The sequence below is a fragment of the Podarcis raffonei genome, chromosome 6, assembly GCF_027172205.1.
Source record: "Podarcis raffonei isolate rPodRaf1 chromosome 6, rPodRaf1.pri, whole genome shotgun sequence".
NCBI lineage: Eukaryota > Metazoa > Chordata > Lepidosauria > Squamata > Lacertidae > Podarcis > Podarcis raffonei.
This window is the reverse complement of record NC_070607.1, coordinates 14,779,949-14,799,661: the sequence shown is the minus strand read 5'-3', so window position 1 is coordinate 14,799,661 and position 19,713 is coordinate 14,779,949.

The following is a 19,713-nucleotide window of genomic DNA, read 5'->3' as shown; positions in this document are numbered from 1 at the left end:
TGACCCTGTACCCCAAATTCAGGACAATCTTTCTCTGCTACCAATTGCTGAAGGTGTCTTAATGTGCCCAGACTCAATTCTCTCCAACCTCTCTATCAAAACTTCCAAATACAATCCAAATATTTTATAAAGGGGGTGGGCATTTTCTCAGTGGAAACATCAGGGGGCCAAGGCAGCATCCCTACAGATGATAGGTTCCCCCCCCATGGTTCTAACATTGCCAGCAGCCCCAATTTAAATGTGACACCAACCTCACAGAGCTGTGCATGGATCAGTTGCTTTATGCACTTTGTACCACATGTTAACCAAGCATAGTCACTATGCTACACTGCTTTCAATAATAAATACCCAAATATAAACAACACAGCATGAGCACCCTATCTGGGACTCTAATATTCAGCACAGTTGTCCTTGACATGTTCTACCAACATTGGTAAGCATAGTTTGAAAAGTCTTCCCCTTTAATGAAACAATGTCTCTGAAGTAATTTCAAAGTGAAAAGAAGAAAGTAATAAGCACAGTGGTTGGTATATTGGAGGCTGTTGGAATAAGAGTGTTCAAAGCAAAACTCTCTTATCTAAATGAAGAGAAATGAGACGGCAGCAGTAAAGAGAGAAGAGCCATAATGTAGCTAGATCTATTTTGACTCAACTTATTTTCCCCATCACCGAGAAGGGGCAACTCCGCCATCAATCATGGTCAGATCATTTTTATTTATTTTTTGTAACCCCTCTGCGAAAGAGACAACTTGTCAGGCAGGTTACTAAATGTGTGCCACGCTTCGGCAATGTCACTTAGCAGCAGAATCAACATACTCTCTTTGACTTTCACAATGCAGCAATTTGACACTAAGAGAGTATTGCAATGGCCAATAAAGCTTGGAGCAGAGTTGTTAAAGAGACATTCAGCAAAGGCGAACAATGGTTGGCTGAAATACTTAAATAATAAAAAAAGTGTTAATGGCATGGAGAAGAATGGGGGTGGCAGGGATAGACATCAAGCTTCTCCAGCAACTGATGTTTTACTTTGCTTATGAGCTGCAGAGGTTTTGAGCTCAACTATCACATTGAACTGGGATTCACCCAGTTGGTTTTGCTTAGTGAAGGAATCTGAACACAAAGCATTGGAGGTAGAGGCATTTTTGCTCAGTCCAATTATAATTGAGGACCAATGAGGTCTTCTGAGGATCCATCAGAGGTCCATTGGTAATGAGGAGCACATGAAGAGGCCTTGAGACTTTCTTGTGCCATGTACCATCACCACCCTCAGTGAAATGGGGTCACATGGAGGGCAGAAAAGATGGGGTGAACTGCTAGGTGCTGCAAATGACAATAACAACACCCTCATATCTGTTTGTGGTATTGATGCATTTCAAGCCATTGTTCTTCAGTGGAAGCACTCATACCTTCAAGTTTCATTTGTTGTTTTATTTAGAATCATTTCTAAACCACTTAATGTTTAAACATCTCTAAGAGGTACAGAAAACAATCTCTTGAGAACAGAGATACAGAATAAAAACCGGTTAGGGAGTATTATAAAAAAGAAAGAAAGATGAAAACATTATGTTCTCAGAAGTGTCTGCCTTCCGAGAGTCACTGTTCTTGGTGTGTCTTCTCCCACAACAGGAAGTTCTATTGTTTCCTTGCATTGAACAATCTAGTTGGAGAAGTGGATTAGCATCAGAAGAAACAGAGCATTGCATCACACAGGGAGCCCAAACCTAGCTGGAGACAAGGCTGTAGAGTGGGCTGCAAGTCCATAACCAAGTGGTAAAAAGAGAGGCTAAATTGTAGGACACACTTTGATACAAACTGAATTCCATGCATCTATAAACCCATGGAACCCACTGACTAGATTTGGTGCAATTTTCTGGAAGTATTTAGAAGCAAAAGACTGTGCCCCCTCCCCCAACTGCAAAAGGTTTCCCCATACCTGCTTTAGAGACTTCTAAATTCATCACATGCAGTTAATCATATAAAATGGAGGGTCTCCACCCCCATCGCTCAGCCTGGACATTGAGGTCATCTTCCAAGGGTCTTCTGCTGGTTCCTTCACCACAAGACGCAAAGTTACAGGCAGAGGGCCTTCTCAGTAGTGGCACGCTCCCTGTGGGACACCCTTCAGATGTCAAGGAGATAAAGAATTACACAACCTTATGAGGTTGAATGCTGTAACCATTATGCAATATGAAAAGAAAGGTTAAAATTTATTTATTAGAAATTAGGGAAGGATTTGTTGATCAAAATTAATTAGAGATTGGAATGCAGTAAGGGGAGGTATGAGGAGGTCGGGAAAATCTTTTATGAAAATAGGGTTTGAAATTATACATGTGGTGTCTTTTTTTGGTGTTTTGTGTGTGTGTATGTTTTTGTTGTGATTTGTGTTTTTATAATTTGTGAAAAACTAATAAATATTTAATTAAAAAAAAAAAGAATTACACAACCTTTAGAAGACACCTGAAGGCAGCCCTGTATCAGGAGGTTTTTAATGCTTGATATTTTTATTATGTTTTTAGATATGCTGTAAGGCACCCAGAGTGTGATGTAGGGTGTAATAATAATAATAATAATAATAATAATAATAATAATAATAATAATTTCAGATCCCTCTTATCTAGCAGGGTGGGTTGTGGCTCATTTGTAGAGCATGTCCGGAGTGGAGTATGCTCTCTTCCCCCAGTAGCATCAAAGGCAAGAAGAACAAGCAAGTTCATATTTATGGTTTTTACTCAGTCATCTGGTTGCAAGACAAAGAATCCATGTTTCCATGCAAAGGAGATGATGCCTACTCTAAGTCCCTCCTCTTCCGTCCCCAACAACACCCTGAGTACCAGGAGTCACACTCTTCCGCATTCTCTGTTCTTGAATGTGGAGTGATTGACTGGCCCTTGGAGAAAGAGGATCTCCCAGAATCTTCAGGGAGGTCTCTGCTGGCTGCTCTCTCACTACCACCACCCCCCCATCTCTGTCAGGAGTCCCGGTTCCCGTTTTGATAACACAGCAAGCGTTGTAAATTAAAAAGGAAGATTTATTGCAAAAACAGAGTTCTCCGGATGGCTCTAACAAGCCTCCAGTCTCATCAATCATGATGACCCTACTGAGTTTTCCTTCCGGTTACAGAAGATATTGAACTTTCTCACTTTGTGCCTTTTGACTTGTTTCCGGTCTAACAGCCCTCCCCTTAGCCTATTCTTAGTAGTAGTAGTAGTAGTAGTAATAGTAATAATAATAATAATTTATTTATACCCTGCCATTCCTGGTTTAAAAACCGGGCTCAGGGTGGCTAACAGCAAATATAAAACTTTGATTAAAATGTGACTTAAACACAGCATAAAACAGCATAAAATACAACATAAAATGCAGCATCAATATCAATAAAATTCAAAAATTTAGGGGTCATGGGGTGGGGTGGGGACCCAGTCAGTAGACATCAAATGAGCACCAGGTCTAACTGGCCAAGTTGGTCCTACTGGGGCCAGCAAGGAGACCAGGGAAGAATTTAAATGTGGGGTCCCAGAAAGGGTTTCTTCATAGAAGAGGAAAGGGGAAAGGGAATAGAGGATCAGGCTAATTCAAATTGAAGGCCAGGCAGAATAGCTCTGTCTTACAGGCCCTGTGGAAGGAGATCAAGTCCTGCAGGGCCCTAGTCTCGTGGGACAGAGCATTCCACCAGGTTGGAGCCATCACCGAAAAAGCCCTGGCCCTGGTGGAGGATTGGCCCTTAGGTGAGATTGACTTAGCTCTGGGGCGGGGGAGTTGGCACTCGCTGATGCTCAGCCTGCCTAGCAGTTAACCCTCTCTGTTCCTGGCAGGTTTCTTCAGCTTGTTGCAAACCTTCACTGGGATCTGGTTGCAAACCTTCAGAGGTGGCTGGCTGTAAACCTTCCCTGGAGGCTGGCTTGTTCATGACAATCTTGTAACTTCATTTAGCTGTAATTCAGCCCTGTCTCCTTCTCCTCTTCAAACTGCTGGAGTCAAGGGGGGAAACCTTTCCCCTCCTCTTCCGAAAGGGGCTGAGCAGACCGAGGTGACACTTCCCAGCCTTCCTGTTCAGTCCAGTCCGTGACAGAGCATGTGCCTTGCATCTACAAGGTCCAAGGTTCAACCCCAAGGTTCAGTTCCCAGAAGCTTCAGGTAGGGCCAGGTGAAACCCCTGGAGATCTGCTACTAGAAGATTGAGCTTGATGGACTCAATATGAATAAATTCCTGTGTTCCTTATAATTTGTTAATTTTGAGGGTTTTCACCTAAGACAATACAACCGTATAACTTTTTTTTTTAATGTGGGGAGGCAAACTGCACTGCTTTATTAAGGATAAGAGAAATATGATTTTCAACACACATCACTTTTAGCATATAAAAAGGGCTATATCCACTCTAATGAGCTGCACTGTAAATGCTAAAAGGATTCCATTATACATGGAGGTAAATGTTTATAGCTAAGTAGAGAGGACACAATATATTTGTGCAAATAAAACTTCTTTAAAATACCTAATTACTCAAGGAGCTGGTTTATCCCTCTATGGTGAATTAATGTTCATACTGAAATCCACTTTTATTCAATTCAGTTTAAAATATTATCTATTTCAGAACAGATTGTGTAGAGTAAAAGCTATGGACATTTGTTTGTCTCCATGTGGAAATCATAATCCAGGGACTCAAATATCATTATTGTTGACTTTGCTAAATTTGAAACTCTGGATAGGAATGAGCATTGTGACCCCCAAGCCAAGGAGAAAAGAAACTATACAACCTTTAGAAGACATCTGAAGGCAGTCCTGTTTAGGGAAGTTTTGAAATGTTTAATGTTTTATTGTGTTTTTATGTATGTTGGAAGCTGCCTAGAGTTGCTGGGGCAACCCAGTCAAATGGGTGGGGATATTATTATTATTATTATTATTGAATAGGAAGTCCCTATTTTCATCAGATAATTTTTGGAGGGTATGCCAGGTGGAGAATATGCCTGTGTGAACCAGCCTTCAGTCAATGGATTATAACTCACTCCCCCATGATAAAAGGGAGAGGCAGGCTTATTGGACCACAATGAGCTCCAATGTCTCAGAGCAAAAACTATGCCGATGATAGGATAAATATGGCTTTCTGGTGTAATATGTAGAAGTCTCCTCCATGTTTCATCCCAGCAGTTCTAGCAACTCTGACTCCAACCCAGTTCCAGCCCAGATTTTATTAGGACTCTGTCTGTCTCCACCCAAGCTAGACTGAATCAACTGGCCATGAAAGTTTTTGATAGGCCACAAGTATTTGTTTATATGGGAGCTCTTTTAGCAAAACCATACTCTCAGTAATGGTCTGTGGGGTGATGAAGGTGTGGCGGTGTTGAACACCTGGCTTCTGCCTCTGTCACTTCCCAGGAGTGGGAGGGCTTAGATGTGGAGCAATATGGTGTGGACACAGTGCCTGTCAGGAGTTCAGCCTACTCGAGTACGACCCTGGCAGAGACACACGCCCGACTGGCATGTTCCCTCCCTCCTCGTTGATCACTTGGGAGCTTCATAAGCTTTCTTCAGCCTGAACCGAAACCGGCACACTTAGGGATCCACAGAGTTTGCATGACAGACCTCAGCAACTCAGCATTTTGGCTAATCTACTTTATTTACATATAAACACACACGGAGCACTGCAGCATGGCTCCCTGTCTCTCTAGCATCAGACAGCAAAGAGAAAAAAGAACAAAGGACAATAGTCCCACTTCACGGAACACAATAACACATCACTTCCCACACTTCCCATCACTTCCTACTCTGTGGAGTCAAAACATGTGAGAAGACAACAATCCCATCTGCAATCATAGATAAGGAATTCTAACATCCTCCCCCAATTCATGATCTGTGTTGTGGCCATCAGAATTCTAACAGTGCCAGGAGGGTCAGATTCATGGCAGGTTTATCCAGCCATTCCTGCCTTCCATTCCAGCTATCGTGACCGTTGTGCGATAAAGAACAACGTTGTGTTTGGCCTTTGCATCAATGTTAAGGGGATTGAAAAACCACAGAGCACTATATCCCATACTACTGCTGCTTCTGTAATACCCCTTGAGGTCATTAAAAAAGGCACTTTCCAGGAAGGACTTGCGTCCATCCTGACAGCTGACATCATCCCTCTGCAGCTTGTGAATCACTGCTGTCTTATGAAAACTCTAAGGTTGCAACAGCATCCCATAAATGAAACAGTTTCTCAGAGCAAAACTTCCCAGTTTCACAGACAACCAGGCCTTAGCAAATTTAGGATTTTACATACTAACGTCAAAATTGTTCTCTAATTAGAAGCTAGAAGGCAGTCAATTTCAAGTTCATGGAGCATGGATTATGTGCATTTTGCTGCACCATTTAATAATGACAGCCATAAGCTGACATGTTTTGTTTTAGTTGCGGCTTCCAGATGGCCTCCACATATCACATTTTATTCACCCTGCCTTGATGCAGGCAGCAGTAAGGAAATCTCTTTGAAAGGAAAGGTCATATTTGTCTCCACTTATGACGAATATGCTTTCTTTCAGCATACTAGCCTTCCATTTTATTTTCTCATGACTGTTTCCTTTGCTAATGTTTCCAAGCACAGTATTCTAATATTTCTAATACATCTAAGCTTAATATTTCTAATCTTGGATGTGCTCACCTATGTTTTCAACACATTGATATTTTCCATTGTAGGGGTCAAAAAGCACAAGCTATCCTCCCTGGGGCCCACCTGCGCACAGTTGGGTGGGTTGGCATATTAATGGAACCCTCTGCTAACTCCCGACCCCTTCTTCAGCCAATGCACACACTTCCTATTGTGAGCACCAGTGAAATACACAGAAACAGAGGGAACTACCTTATATTGAGTCAGAGCAATGGAGCAGCATAGACAGTATTGTCTGTACTGACTATCTTGAGATGCCAGGGACAGGACCTTGGAGTGCCTTGTTGTTGACATTCATCTCTCTCAAGAGCAATGAAGTGCACCTCCAGGGATGTAGTCAAATGTGTATGGAGGAACTTGCCTGCCCAGATGACAAGACCTTCCTCTTGACCTTGCTGATGTGGTCCAAAGGAAAGCAGAGCAATACGTTTGGCCCCAGCTTGGCTGCAGGAGTTGCTGGAGGGAGGCGTACAGGGCACCATCCCACTGTGTTAGGAACTCCACTCCAGATTTGGGTTTGCTCCATAGCCTTTTCTTCTCTTGAAGATAAACCTAAAGGCAGCAGAGGTTTGGGATACGAGTCTCCCCTTCTCCTAGAAGACGCTACCTTCCGAGGTTGATGAGCCCTATCTGACCCTCACTACCCTCTACAGTGTATGCAGAAACTGCCTTGTTGAGCATTGGACCCCTATTGGACTCATCCAGTCAATCCTCCAGAGTCTTTCTTCACATGCAGAGTCTCTTACTCACTGATGTTTTGAGAGTCATCGGCTACTCTCAGCTGGTTTGGCCCACCAGCCAAAGCCATTCCTGGGGTGTGGCTGCTGTCACATGCTGACAGCTTCTAGGTGTCACAGGTAAGAGTGGAGTACAGGGTGGGGACCAAAGATGGACTGCTTATATGCAAAGTAAACGCTTTACCACTGGGCTATGGTCCCTCTTCATGTATACTGCTAGTCAGAGATATGGAGGAAGGGAATGAACTTTATAGGGCCCTGTGTGTTCCATCAAGGGTGCGTTGAGATAAGCTCTGCCTTTTAAACAGCTGCATAGCCCCAGGCAGCAGATCTATACTTTTCACCTCAAGGAAGTGTGTGTTCCTACCAAGGCTGAATGAGACTAGCTCCAGCTCTCCTGTAGGAAACTGTTAAATGTGCTATTGCCTGGATGGTGTTAGCCTTTGTGGGTGGGGGGAAGGTCCATCAGGGTTAGGGTTAGTGACAAGAGGGCAGCTCCATGGCTTCACCCCACCAGCTGCCAATGTATGTGATTGATTGATTGATTGATTCTATTTCTATGCCGCTTTTATTCAAATAAATCCCAAAGCAGCTTACAAACAAAAGATAAAAATAACATAATGGAACATCACAAAAACAGCACAAATCATATAGAAGACTTCACAAATCATCAGTAAAACAATCCCAAATCCCAAATAAAACAATTACCATCCATGTAACACTACTAACAAAACAACTAAAAAATAAGCTAAACATCACAGTTACACCAAAAATCATATTATAGGATTCACAAAGTACAACAGCATTCATATCTATAAAACAACATTAACAAAATAGCAACAAAACAAGCAAACAAAGCCCTGCTGAATTTGTACACATGCTCTCCCTTCCACTATGACTCATAAACTTTCATTCTATTCAATGCATCAAAACACACCTGTACATAATGCTCCTGCAGCAATTCCCTTCTGAAGGATCCTTGCAAGGGAGGTGGTCAGCACAAAGACTCTCTGTTATGCTTTGTGCTTCATAAGAATGTGTTGTAATATATCTTCTTGTAAGCCACATGGTAAAGATTTGGATCCCGATGGTGAGATATAAGTAATTGTAGTAAAGCCGAAAGCTACCACTCATTATCAAAAGGTAAAGCCATCTTTAATAATTCCCTTTTCATTCTCTTTCATAGTATCAGAACCAAAGCGGCTTCGGAATATGAAAGGAAACAAGTGTACCTTTAACTCCCAGCACCAACAATTAAAAGGTGCCCTCGCTGATTAAAATTGACAGCCACCAATCAATCAACTAACGAAGTAGTTGATTACTCTACCAATTGAAGCTTGTGGCTCTAATTAAAATTGGCATGCAGTATAATGAGAAGCAATATGTTACAATGGCGCACAGTCACTCTGAAAAATGGGACAGAGAGGTTTTTGAGAATGAATAAACTGACTGAGGGAGCTTTACCTAAGTAGTAAGTATGTTTGTATATGGCTATCGGGCTCATCTTTGCTCTGCATTTCTAGGCACAGATCCAGGCTTTCCAGGTACATATCCATCACCATCATCAACGGTGTGTCCCAAAATTTTTACACATCACTTGAGAAGACAGGCGAACTAATATCAGTGTACTGGAAGAAGCAAAGATCACCAGTGTTGAAGCAATTATTCTTCAACATCAACTTCGCTGGACTGGTCATGTTGTGTGGATAAGACAAACATGATTTTCAACACACATCACTGTAACTTAATTGTATGAAATTTGCGTGCAGGAGGTCTCAGGTTCAATCTACAGCATCCCTTGGGACAGACACTAGTCTAGAAACTCAGAAAACCATTGCCAGTCAGTGCTGAGTTAGACGGACCAGTGTTCTGACTCAGGGTAAAGCAATTTCCTATGTTCCCTCCAATTTTGCATTAAGCACAATTCAGTGATAATGCTACAAATTATTCATATGATGAAGAAAGGAAGGAAGGAAGGAAGGAAGGAAGGAAGGAAGGAAGGAAGGAAGGAAAGAAAGAAAGAAAGAAAGAAAGGTGTCACCACATTCCACACACTGGAAACCCTTTTTTAATGTCATAATTGTCACTCCTGCATTATTTCCTACTTAGGTTGCCTCCCCCTCTCCGAACCTGCATGGCTATAAATCCTTCTTATGAGCTTACCGACTTTCATTTCCTCATACGGACTGTAAACTCATGCATTCAATATATTACATTATGGTAAAACCGAGTCTCTAGCCAGCTTGTTCTCTGCTAACTGACAGACAGCAAATATTTAATGACTTCATTATTTTACTGTTTTGGAGCACAATATGTCACCTCAACTGTAAAATTTGTTGTATACCTCATTAACGGTCATATCTGGGGTTTGTTAAAGAGCATGCCTAGGATGTAAGTACCAAAAGCTCATGCACATATAACAACACAGCAGCAAACTCAAGCAGATGCAACACTATATTCAACTGCACACAGAGACTAAGAGAACCTTTCACAGATGGAGAACATGTTTGTGTGCTACCACCTGAGTCTGCTTCCTTTACCTTGCCCTCCAGTTAGGAGATGGAGAAGCAACTGCCAGGTCACCTGTACCCTGTTGTTGTCCTGGGTGGCAGCCATAGCATTAAGCTTTGAGGGAAAACAGCTGAGTCTTGTTTGCCCTGGAAATGACTTCTCGTAGCAGGAGAATGAAGCCATGTTGTTGTTGTTGTTGTTTAGTCGTTTAGTCATGTCCAACTCTACATGTCCCCATGGACCAGAGCACACCAGGCACTCCTGTCTTCCACTGCCTCCCGCAGTTTGGTCAAACTCATGCTGGTAGATTCGAGAACACTGTCCAACCATCTCATCCTCTGTCGTCCCCTTCTCCTTGCACCCTCCATCTTTCCCAACATCAGGGTCTTTTCCAGGGAGTCTTCTCTTCTCATGAGGTGGCCAAAGTATTGGAGCCTCAGCTTCAGGATCTGTCCTTCCAGTGAACACTCAGGGATAATTTCCTTCAGAATGGATAGGTTTGATCTTCTTGCAGTCCATGGGACTCTCAAGTGTCTCCTCCAGCACCATAATTCAAAAGCATCAATTCTTCGGCGATCAGCCTTCTTTATGGTCCAGCTTTCACTTCCATACATCTCTACTGGGAAAACCACAGCTTTTACTATACGGACCTTTGTTGGCAAGGTGATGTCTACATGCCAACAAAGCTTGGTGTTGTGGCTGCTAGTAGGAAGAAGATGCCATGAGTTATTCTTCCATCTCTACCTCTTTTTCCTTCCTGGGACGAGCTTCTCTGTTCACTTGAGGACTTGCCCCATTATTACTGACATGTCCTTTGTACAATCACCTGATTTAGAAGCAGTAGCAGTGGGGTGGGATGGCAGTGGCATCTACTGACCTCCTATGCTTGGTGTTGCTGTGGCTTGCCATGAAGGAGAGGGTGCAAATGCACCTGTGGAAGCACCTCATTGGTTCCAGAAAAGACCATGATCAGCTGCATTTGTTGCCAATGAACTTCCAGGCCACAGTGTGCTGGTTTGAACCTTTAGACTACAGCACTAAACAATTTGAGCAAGGAGTACCTCACCCTTCTAAGGCCTGTCAAAGAGGCTCTCCTTGTTCGTCCACAAACTAAGTCAGCAAGATTGGTAGGCCTAAGGGAGAGGGCTTTTTCTGTGGAACATTTTAGCTGTTGACATCTGGAAGTGCACCCACTCCAGTTTTTAGACAAAGTTGTTCAGCTGCCAGGGGTCAGGCAGCTTTTATTGCTTATTATATGAACTGTGCTTATATAATTTGTTATCTCAATTGTGCATTGGGAATTTTGGGGAGACTGTTTTATTCTGTGCTCTTATTTTAATCTAGAAGTCGCCTTGGAGCATATTTATTCAGAGGTTATTTAGAATTTTATTCTCAGCAGGCTGCAAAGGTGGAGAGAGACTTCTGGTCAGGCTTGACCTCAGATGGATGGGAAAGGACAAAGAGACAAATAGAGTGGCTATAGTTTGGGGTGTAGGCCCTTGAATCCCTGCTTTGCAATGAATCTCATGGGTGACTCTTAGTAAGTCATCACAGCCCTACATAAATGTCAATTCTAGATAGAAATGAAACATGGAGGAAGTTTAGGAATCAGGCCTTTAATAAAGACTTTCTGTTGAAAAAGCACATTGAATGTGTTGAGGTGAAGGGTGAAGCTGGAGGACATCTCGATTTCCACCCCTTATTTATTTGTGTTCAGAATAATAACATTCACAAATAATCTTTCCTGCTAGTGAAGGTAAAGAAATGTTCACACAGATGATATCCTGAGCTTCAGCGGTGGAATGAAAGACACCCAGAAAGTTTGCCAGAGACATTAATAGAAGAACAAGGTGTCCTGGCTCTTTTAATTGCCTGCTGAAATATAAAAAAGATAGCAATGAATCAATGACAGGAAAGGTAAAATATGAATTACTAGATCACATGAAAAGAGATAAATTAACAGAGCCATGCACATAATTAAAATGCATATGGGTTTTAAAGCTACATTCCTTTTACTTTTGAAATAAGTATATAGTGCCCTTCCAAAACAATTCAGAAGGTTTTTACACTTTTTTTGTATGTGTGTGTCATTTTGATTTTTGACTCCAGTATTCTCTTTTAGGTCCCATTAGCTAGATAGCTCAGTTGGTTACAGTGGGTGTGCTGATAAGGCCAAGGTTGCAGGTTTGGACAGCTGCATATTCCTGCATTGTATGGGATTGGACTAGATGATCCTCAGGGTGCCTTCCAACTCTATGATTCAAGATCTGCCTTAATCCTAGTCCCTTAACATTCAGGCACACAACTGTCCATTCTCTCAGCGTTCAATTCCCTCTGCTTGCCAGTACATAAGACTGCATAAGAGTTGCAATTTGGAGTTTGGAAACTCAAGTTGGTGATGAGTCTCCAGGGTTGTTGTTGTTGTGTTTTCCACCTATCACACACTGATCCAAATACAGCAAACATAAAAAGAGCCTGCTGGACCAGGCCAATGGCCCATCTAGCAGCTGCTATCGATTGCAGCTGCAGTGTGTATGAATGGGCATTTGGGTGAGCACTTCCAAGGCATCTTTTGAAGTTGAAGGTTTGCATCCTTAGATCTGCCCCCTAAGCCTATGGAGCTAAAAGGGATAGGGACAGGAGCTCTGCTTAGGATTTGTCCACACTGCCTGCATGGACCAACATGGGGAGCCCTCCCTCAGTCCTGTGACTTTAGGTCCTGTGACTTTAGGGACTTTAGGGCTATCACTGATTATCAGCCAACAATATAGGGGCCCTGAGCTAGGGAATCCTGCTTAGTCAAAAGGCTGATGCTGAAGAAGGAATGTATTGATGCTTCAGAATCAATAGGGACATGCACTGTGTCATATTCTTGTACACTACATCCCTCCAGAGGTTGCTTGACTACAACAACAGCCATCCCTGTTCATGCTGCCTGAGGCTGATGGGAGCGTTAGTCTAATGGCATCTAGAAGGCCGCAACATTTCACAACTTTGATGCACACCCTGTGGCATGCCCTGTTTCTCCATCACCACAATATCCCTTCAGCCGCTAATAGGTAGACAAAGCATCAGAAGCAGTCTTTGTGAGATAGTCAATCTGTTAGAAAGTGCCTTTTAAAGGTGTACTTTTTAATTTGCAAACGGTGCTTGACAGATTGTGCACGGTTGCCAAACATTAAAATGATGGTGGTGATGAGTGCTATATAGAAGTGCTTTGTTCTTTTAATGCAGCCTTTTCTGAAGAAGTGATACGTCAACTCTTTCCTCGTGGAGTTTGACGGGTCTTTGTCTCTGAGAACCTCCTGTAGGAAAACCCTTGCACCATCTGCGCTGCAAACTCCACATCTCAGGGTTCCTAGAGGCAGAGATCAACTTGTGACCCTTCCAACTTTAGTTCCTACCCCTGTCTTCGTTTGACATGTCTGGTATTTCCTTAGGCATTTATCACAGCTGTCATCCTAGTAGCTATTCCAGATGCCTTGAAGGAAGAGGGGAAAACATACGCACACACACTGTTCTGACTTGAGGGCACACCTCCTGCAAACTTTCAGAGATTGTATCCAACTTAGGATGGGGTTTTGTTTGTTTGTTTGGCCAATCTTTGAATAGGGAAAGCTTTTCATTCTACCCTGAGGAGCAGCTTATTATGTCACATACATCACACTTTGATTTAGGCCTGCACAACCTGGGACCAACAGCGTTGGTAAGCTGGAATTTCTTAGACATGTTTTCTGAAGGAAAAAAAATTGGCAGTTCCTTCCTTTTGTCTCCTCCACCTGTAGAAAAAGAAAGCTACTTTGCAGAATGTTCTCTAAATATTCCTCACCATTTTTGGCAGCTGGTTTCACCACCACATACATGCACAACACCACGGCCAGACAGTCAACACAGTTGCAGCTGTTGCCAAGTGCAACAGCCGCAACAGAAACCAGCAACAGAAACCCACAAAATGGAAGGAAGAAACTGTCCTGCTGCTGATTATTTTCAAAATAATTGAAAAATGCAGCTACCGCTGGAGAAATTCAATGCGAGCTGCCTCCCACCCTACTCTGATCATGAACAGAGTGGACAATTTGGAGGTGGAATTTCACACACAGCTCTACTAAATGCAACCCCCTAGTCCTCTATGCTAGCCTCCTGGTACTTGATTAAGCCCCCTTGATTTTGTAGCTGAAGGCTGCTGGCAAACCCCAGAGATTTATGAAACCCCAAATGCCTCATTCTGCTGTGTTCAGGTTGGTGCGGTCACATGTCATGCAGGCATGTGTTGAAACCCCTCGTTCAGTTGATAAAAGGATTATATAATCTTCCATCACAGCTCTTCACTGTAAATCCATATGCAAAACACCCAATAGCTTACACTAGGTTCATATAAGAAAGGTAGCAGGTTTGATCCAGGCTTTCAGAGTTCTGCTTACAGAATGCTCCTGCTGGAATAGCAGGTGATTTCTCTTGTTCTGTGGGACACAGGAATGTAGGGTTATAGCATACGCATGGGAGCACTGACTGATTGCAGTGTGAGATTGGGTGGGAAGCACATCTGTTTCTTCCTGCAGTCTCTTTAGATGACCTCCTCCTCCTCCTCCTCCTCCTTCCTCACCTTTTTCCATGACAGGGACTCAAATGCAGCATTCCACTCACTTTCTCTATTCTAAACTAGGCTGATTAGGATTTTGATTGGCCACGGGACATCATTTTTACCCACGTAGTATCACTTTGAGTGGTGATTGATTCTGATTTGGCAGCTTTGTTAATGCAGTTTTAGTGCAATAGGAGCATTGTGCAGGCATCTGAGGAATGGTGTTAGAGTACCCTGGAAGGGTTGAGTGAATCTGTCAATCCAGGTTATTCTCAGTTTCTCAGTTTCCCATTTCCACATCAGTTTCCAATTTTTTTTTTATTAAGGGCCTCGTGAAAATTCATCAGTATTTGGCTGCAAATGTCTCATAATATACATGTTTGCAAAACAATTCTCGCTAATATAATGCATGTTTTTCTATGTTCTTTTCACTGATATTGTGTTTTTAGTCGCACTTCTCATTTGCATTTTGGTAGATGTTACTTGGCTGGAGAACTGCATTGCAATTTTGGTATAATTGCAAATTTTGAAGGATGGCTATCCAGTTCATGCATTGCTTCAGAAAGTGTAAATTAGGCAAGTTCATTCTTAAACAAAAACTGGATAGAATTTCTCCCCAGTCCCTGTACCTGGTAAGCACCTGGAGACTGAAGGATGCTTGCTCAACCTCCTTCCCATTGCCATTTCCCTCAAAAGGACTGGAATAAAGGGCCCCTCAAGGCCATCAAATGATGCCCAGCAAAAGTGGTTGTGGCAGACAGGGGGCCATCAGCTCATCTTTTGCTGGACAGACTATGAAGGACACATATTGACAAGACGATAATATTGGTAATGCCCATCAGCAGGAGACTTCCCAATAAGTCTAATGGTCTCAAGATGGTGCCTGCAGTTTGACTTATTTGTCACGTATGTTGCTGAGCCTGTTGATTATTTAATAGTTGTGACTTCTAGCCAAATATATCATCTTGTGTCTTCTTTCTTGGTTGGAAGAAAGAAAACAAAAAGCCTGGAGCAACTTATGCTAGGCTGCCAATAGTCTCCCAGTTATTTCCAAGCACATGTTGGAAAGATACATGGGCACATTACAACATGCACATATCCAACCTTGCAAAGGCATTGTGTATCCAAAACATGTTGTTGAAATCAGCCTTCTTTTTCTCATCCAAGCTCCAGCAAAACACTCTGAAATGGCTAAAAGTAGCAAACAGAACTCTGTTTGAAAGCACTGACAAATATATGAGCAAGATCGCTTTGGCCATGGTTGTAAAAGAAGAGTTATGGATTGGGCATTATGGAAATACAATTTTGCAGTACAGTTCTGTTCCCATTTCAGCCACATTGCTGCAAATTGGCCACCATTTGCAGTGATTTTCATAAACGGCCAGAGTCTCTCTGCAAGAGTGTCCATCAACAACCTAGTTATATTTAGTGTACCAGTCATTAAGGCAGCTAGGCAGCACTCGAATTTGTTGCCAAAGGGAGATCATTGTTAAAGATGTGGTTTTACGCAGGGATTTACTAAGGAAGCGAAAAATGTAAAATAAATAAATTTCGCTAGGCAAATAGGGGAAGCTGTGAGTTTATTATCCTTTTATAACAATATTTTATTTGCAACACTAACAAATGTATTTAAATGATTCTGACTTCTGCTCCTGTTAGGCCAAATGAAGCTGCCTTATACAAAGTCATATTATTTTTCCCATCTAGTCCCATATTGTCTTTTTTGACTGGCAACAGCTCTCCAGGTGTTTCATGCAGAAGTCTTCCCACATCACCTGTGAAAGTTTCAATCGGGCAAATATGGCAGAAAAGGTTAGATGTTTCCATTTCGCAGTCTTTAGGCTAATGGCTCATCCTGGAAACCGGAGCTTCAGAGCTCTCACCGCAGGAAGGTGAAACTTGAGACCACAGTATCTGCATCAGTGATGGAGCCAGCAGCAACAGTAGCTGTAGTGGCTAAGCTCCAAGATGATGAAAAAGCAAGTTGCTTAGGAACTTGCTCTCTGGGACCAGAGAGAGGATAGTTCATAGAATCTCAGAGTTGGAAGAGACCCAAGAGTCATCTAGTCCAACCCTCTGCAATTCAGGAATCTCAGCTGAAGCATCCATGACAGATGGCTGGCCAACCTTTGCTTAAAAAACCCCCAAGGAAGGAGAGTCCACAACCTCTCGTGGGAGTCTGTTTACTGAACAGTTTTAAGGACTTAAAGAAGATGGGACCACATTGCTGTTAAAGACCAAATGGGTTACTTTGTAAAGTTTGTTTGTAACTATTCTAAAACAGTTTCCAGTAAAGCTTTGAAACTCGTTCTTGTGGAGGAGAGAATTCATGACTATTCTGCCCTAGGGCTGGGCAATAGCAGGTTTTCAACATTGCGATGTATCACCAGGTCAACATTGTGATGTTGTGATACATCACAATGTTAAAAAGGAAGCAGCATCAGTCCTGGCCCTGCAAGGCACTGGGGTGAAGCCACAGCCACTCCCTCCGCTGCCAGAAACCGGCACAGGGAGAAAGGAGGCAGCCTGCCCGCTTGGCTGGAGAACGAAGGCAAGGTGTCACCAAATAACTTGGTTCTTCTTGTTGGTTTCAAGCCAAAAGTCAGAGGAATTGGCCACCCTCCAGGTGCCCGGCTTGAATCCTTGTTGACCTCCCTGTCTGCGACTCCCGGCAAGATCAGGCGAGATCTCAATCGGCGATCCTTCCCAACGTGAGAAGAACACACCATTCCTCCCCTCTCATCCCCAGGGAGGGGAAAGAGACAGACAGAAATGTATTTACATGCCTTTATTTCTGTCCTTCCAGCAGTACAGAGAAAACGTGACTGCACTCTCTCATCACCAACAGCAGAGAGAGAAAAACTCCTCCCATGTACTTCCAGTACAGGGTCATGTGACACTCTGAGCTAACATCCGGTGCTCAGTACACTGAATAGGCTGTCCCTTTGTTCCCACGGTACAGTCCCATTTATCAACATCCTGTTTGGCTTTCCAGCCACCTGGAGCTCGCTGCAGCATTGCTCCTTTTTCCTAACACTTCTGACAACTGGAGAGGACTTTCAATAAGACACGTCGGAGACCAGATCTTGGTTCACACACCTTTCATGTAACATTTCAAATAGTCAAGTATACATTAATACATTGGTACCAAGAAGGTCAAACACTCGCACATTCATTCATCCATACTCACAAGGCCCTTCATGTGGGTTGATCATGCCTCACGCAAGAGCTGTGGGTGTCAAGCTGTAGCTCTAGTCCCAGCACACTGAGGGCATGCAGAGAGTCCTTTTTATAGTCTTCTTCCCCCATTGCCTTCTGTGGGCTGGCTTGGAGAAGGATTGAATCTCCACTGCTCTCCTCCTGCTTTCCTCCTGGACCACCATCAAGACAATGCTTTTCAGTCGTACCTCAGAGCAGACAGACAGTATGTTCCATACCTTTATCTCATGTCCATGGCCCATTGTCAGTTCCTCCCTGTTTTGGTCTGGGGTTTTTTGCTTTCCATAAAGAACAGCCTAAGACAACACCACAGTCATACATTCCTCTTTGATTTCTCGCTTCGCTTACCGGCATATTGTGCCTTGTGAATTCTCCATCTCCTTTTGGGCCTAATATTCATACTATTCATGACAAAGGCGCTGGCTGCCAGGCAAGCCCCACTTGCGATATACCACTGGGTGAAAATGCCTTTGGAACCTGACCCCCAAACCAGTCCTGGACAATGTATCAATACACCATCCAGACCAGGCTTCCTCAACCTCAGCCCTCCAGATGTTTTTGACCTACAACTCCCATGATCCCTAGCTAGCAGGACCAGTGGTCAGGGGTGATGGGAATTGTAGTCTCAAAACATCTGGAGAGCTGAGGTTGAGGAAGCCTGATCCAGACTGACTCTGCACAAGGCCAAGGTCAGGGATTCTGTTGCAGCAATTCCAGCATGGGCCTCAGTCCTGCCCTACATTATTGGCATTGCTGAGATTCCTAGGCAAACAACCTGGACCTCGGATAATGACTCTTCTACCTTGGGTGAAGGCTTTGGAGGTATGTATGGGTGTGTAGATACTAGCATACTACATAAAGGTGACATTTATATATGCTGCTCTTCCAACTTTTGCTTCTGGCCTGGCCCATTTCTGCTATGTGGCTCTCAGAAAGGAATGTGTCTGAAAAATACCCCCCACATCTAGTATATAGGATAGGTTTTGTAAAAAATAAAATAAAAAAATTGCATGCTACATGGGGGATACCAATGGATGTGTTTAAAGTAGGGGTCGACAAACTAAGTCCCGCGGGCTGGATCCAGCCCGATTGCCCCCTGGATCCAGCCCACAAATGGTTCTACAATTGCCGATTGGATCAGCGCAATTGCCTTCCCCCCCATTTTTTCCTAAGTGCCATTTTTTGCCCTCCCTCCCTCACCCCAGTGGTGCCTCCTCCCTTCCTCTTTCTGGCTTCTCCCCACCCTGCAGAGGAAGAGGGCTGGGCTTTGATAGGAAGCATTACCGCCCACCTGTCGGCCTCTCCCCATGGCCGCGCTGTGGGCTGGAGCTTTGTGCACCTGCTGGCCCCACGCTTGGCGCCCAGGAAAGCTGGCCCCAAAAGGAGAGGCGCCATCACCGCCACTAGCTCCCAACCACAGCAGAGCGGTGGCGGTGGTAGACAGGGTGAAGGGAGGGGCTGGGAGAGAGGGGGAGAGAGAAGCCCCCTCTGCTGTGTGCACTCCTGCACACACAGTCTGGCCCACCACTAAGTCTGGGGGACGGTGAACCAGCCCCCTCCAAAAAAAGTTTGCTGACCCCTGGTTTAAAGTGTTACATCGGGCAGGGGGAGTCAGGACTCTGAAACACTTTGCATCATGGCCAAACTATACATGCCATTAAATCAATAATTGGCCCTTGTGCATAAGCTTTTCCTTTCATATATTTCCAGTATGAGGCCCCCGATCTGGTAACGGTCCCTGCATGGTGGTGGTAATTTTTTTTGTTTTTTAACTTTTCCTCTGCTGTGGTTCAAATATGAATTTGTCCCTTCATACCTGCAATTTGCACAGGAGGGCAATCTCCTGTTGAGACGGGGGGGGAGCTTTCCCTCCATACAAAATGGAAGTTTTCCCTCCCTCGGTGCTTATTGGGACCACAGGAGGGGGCAAAAGCCCCACCCCTACCCCCCTGCTGATTTGGATCCGAGTTGGGGAGGGCACACTGACAATATCTTATGAAGTAAAAGCTTAGTTCTCAGAGATC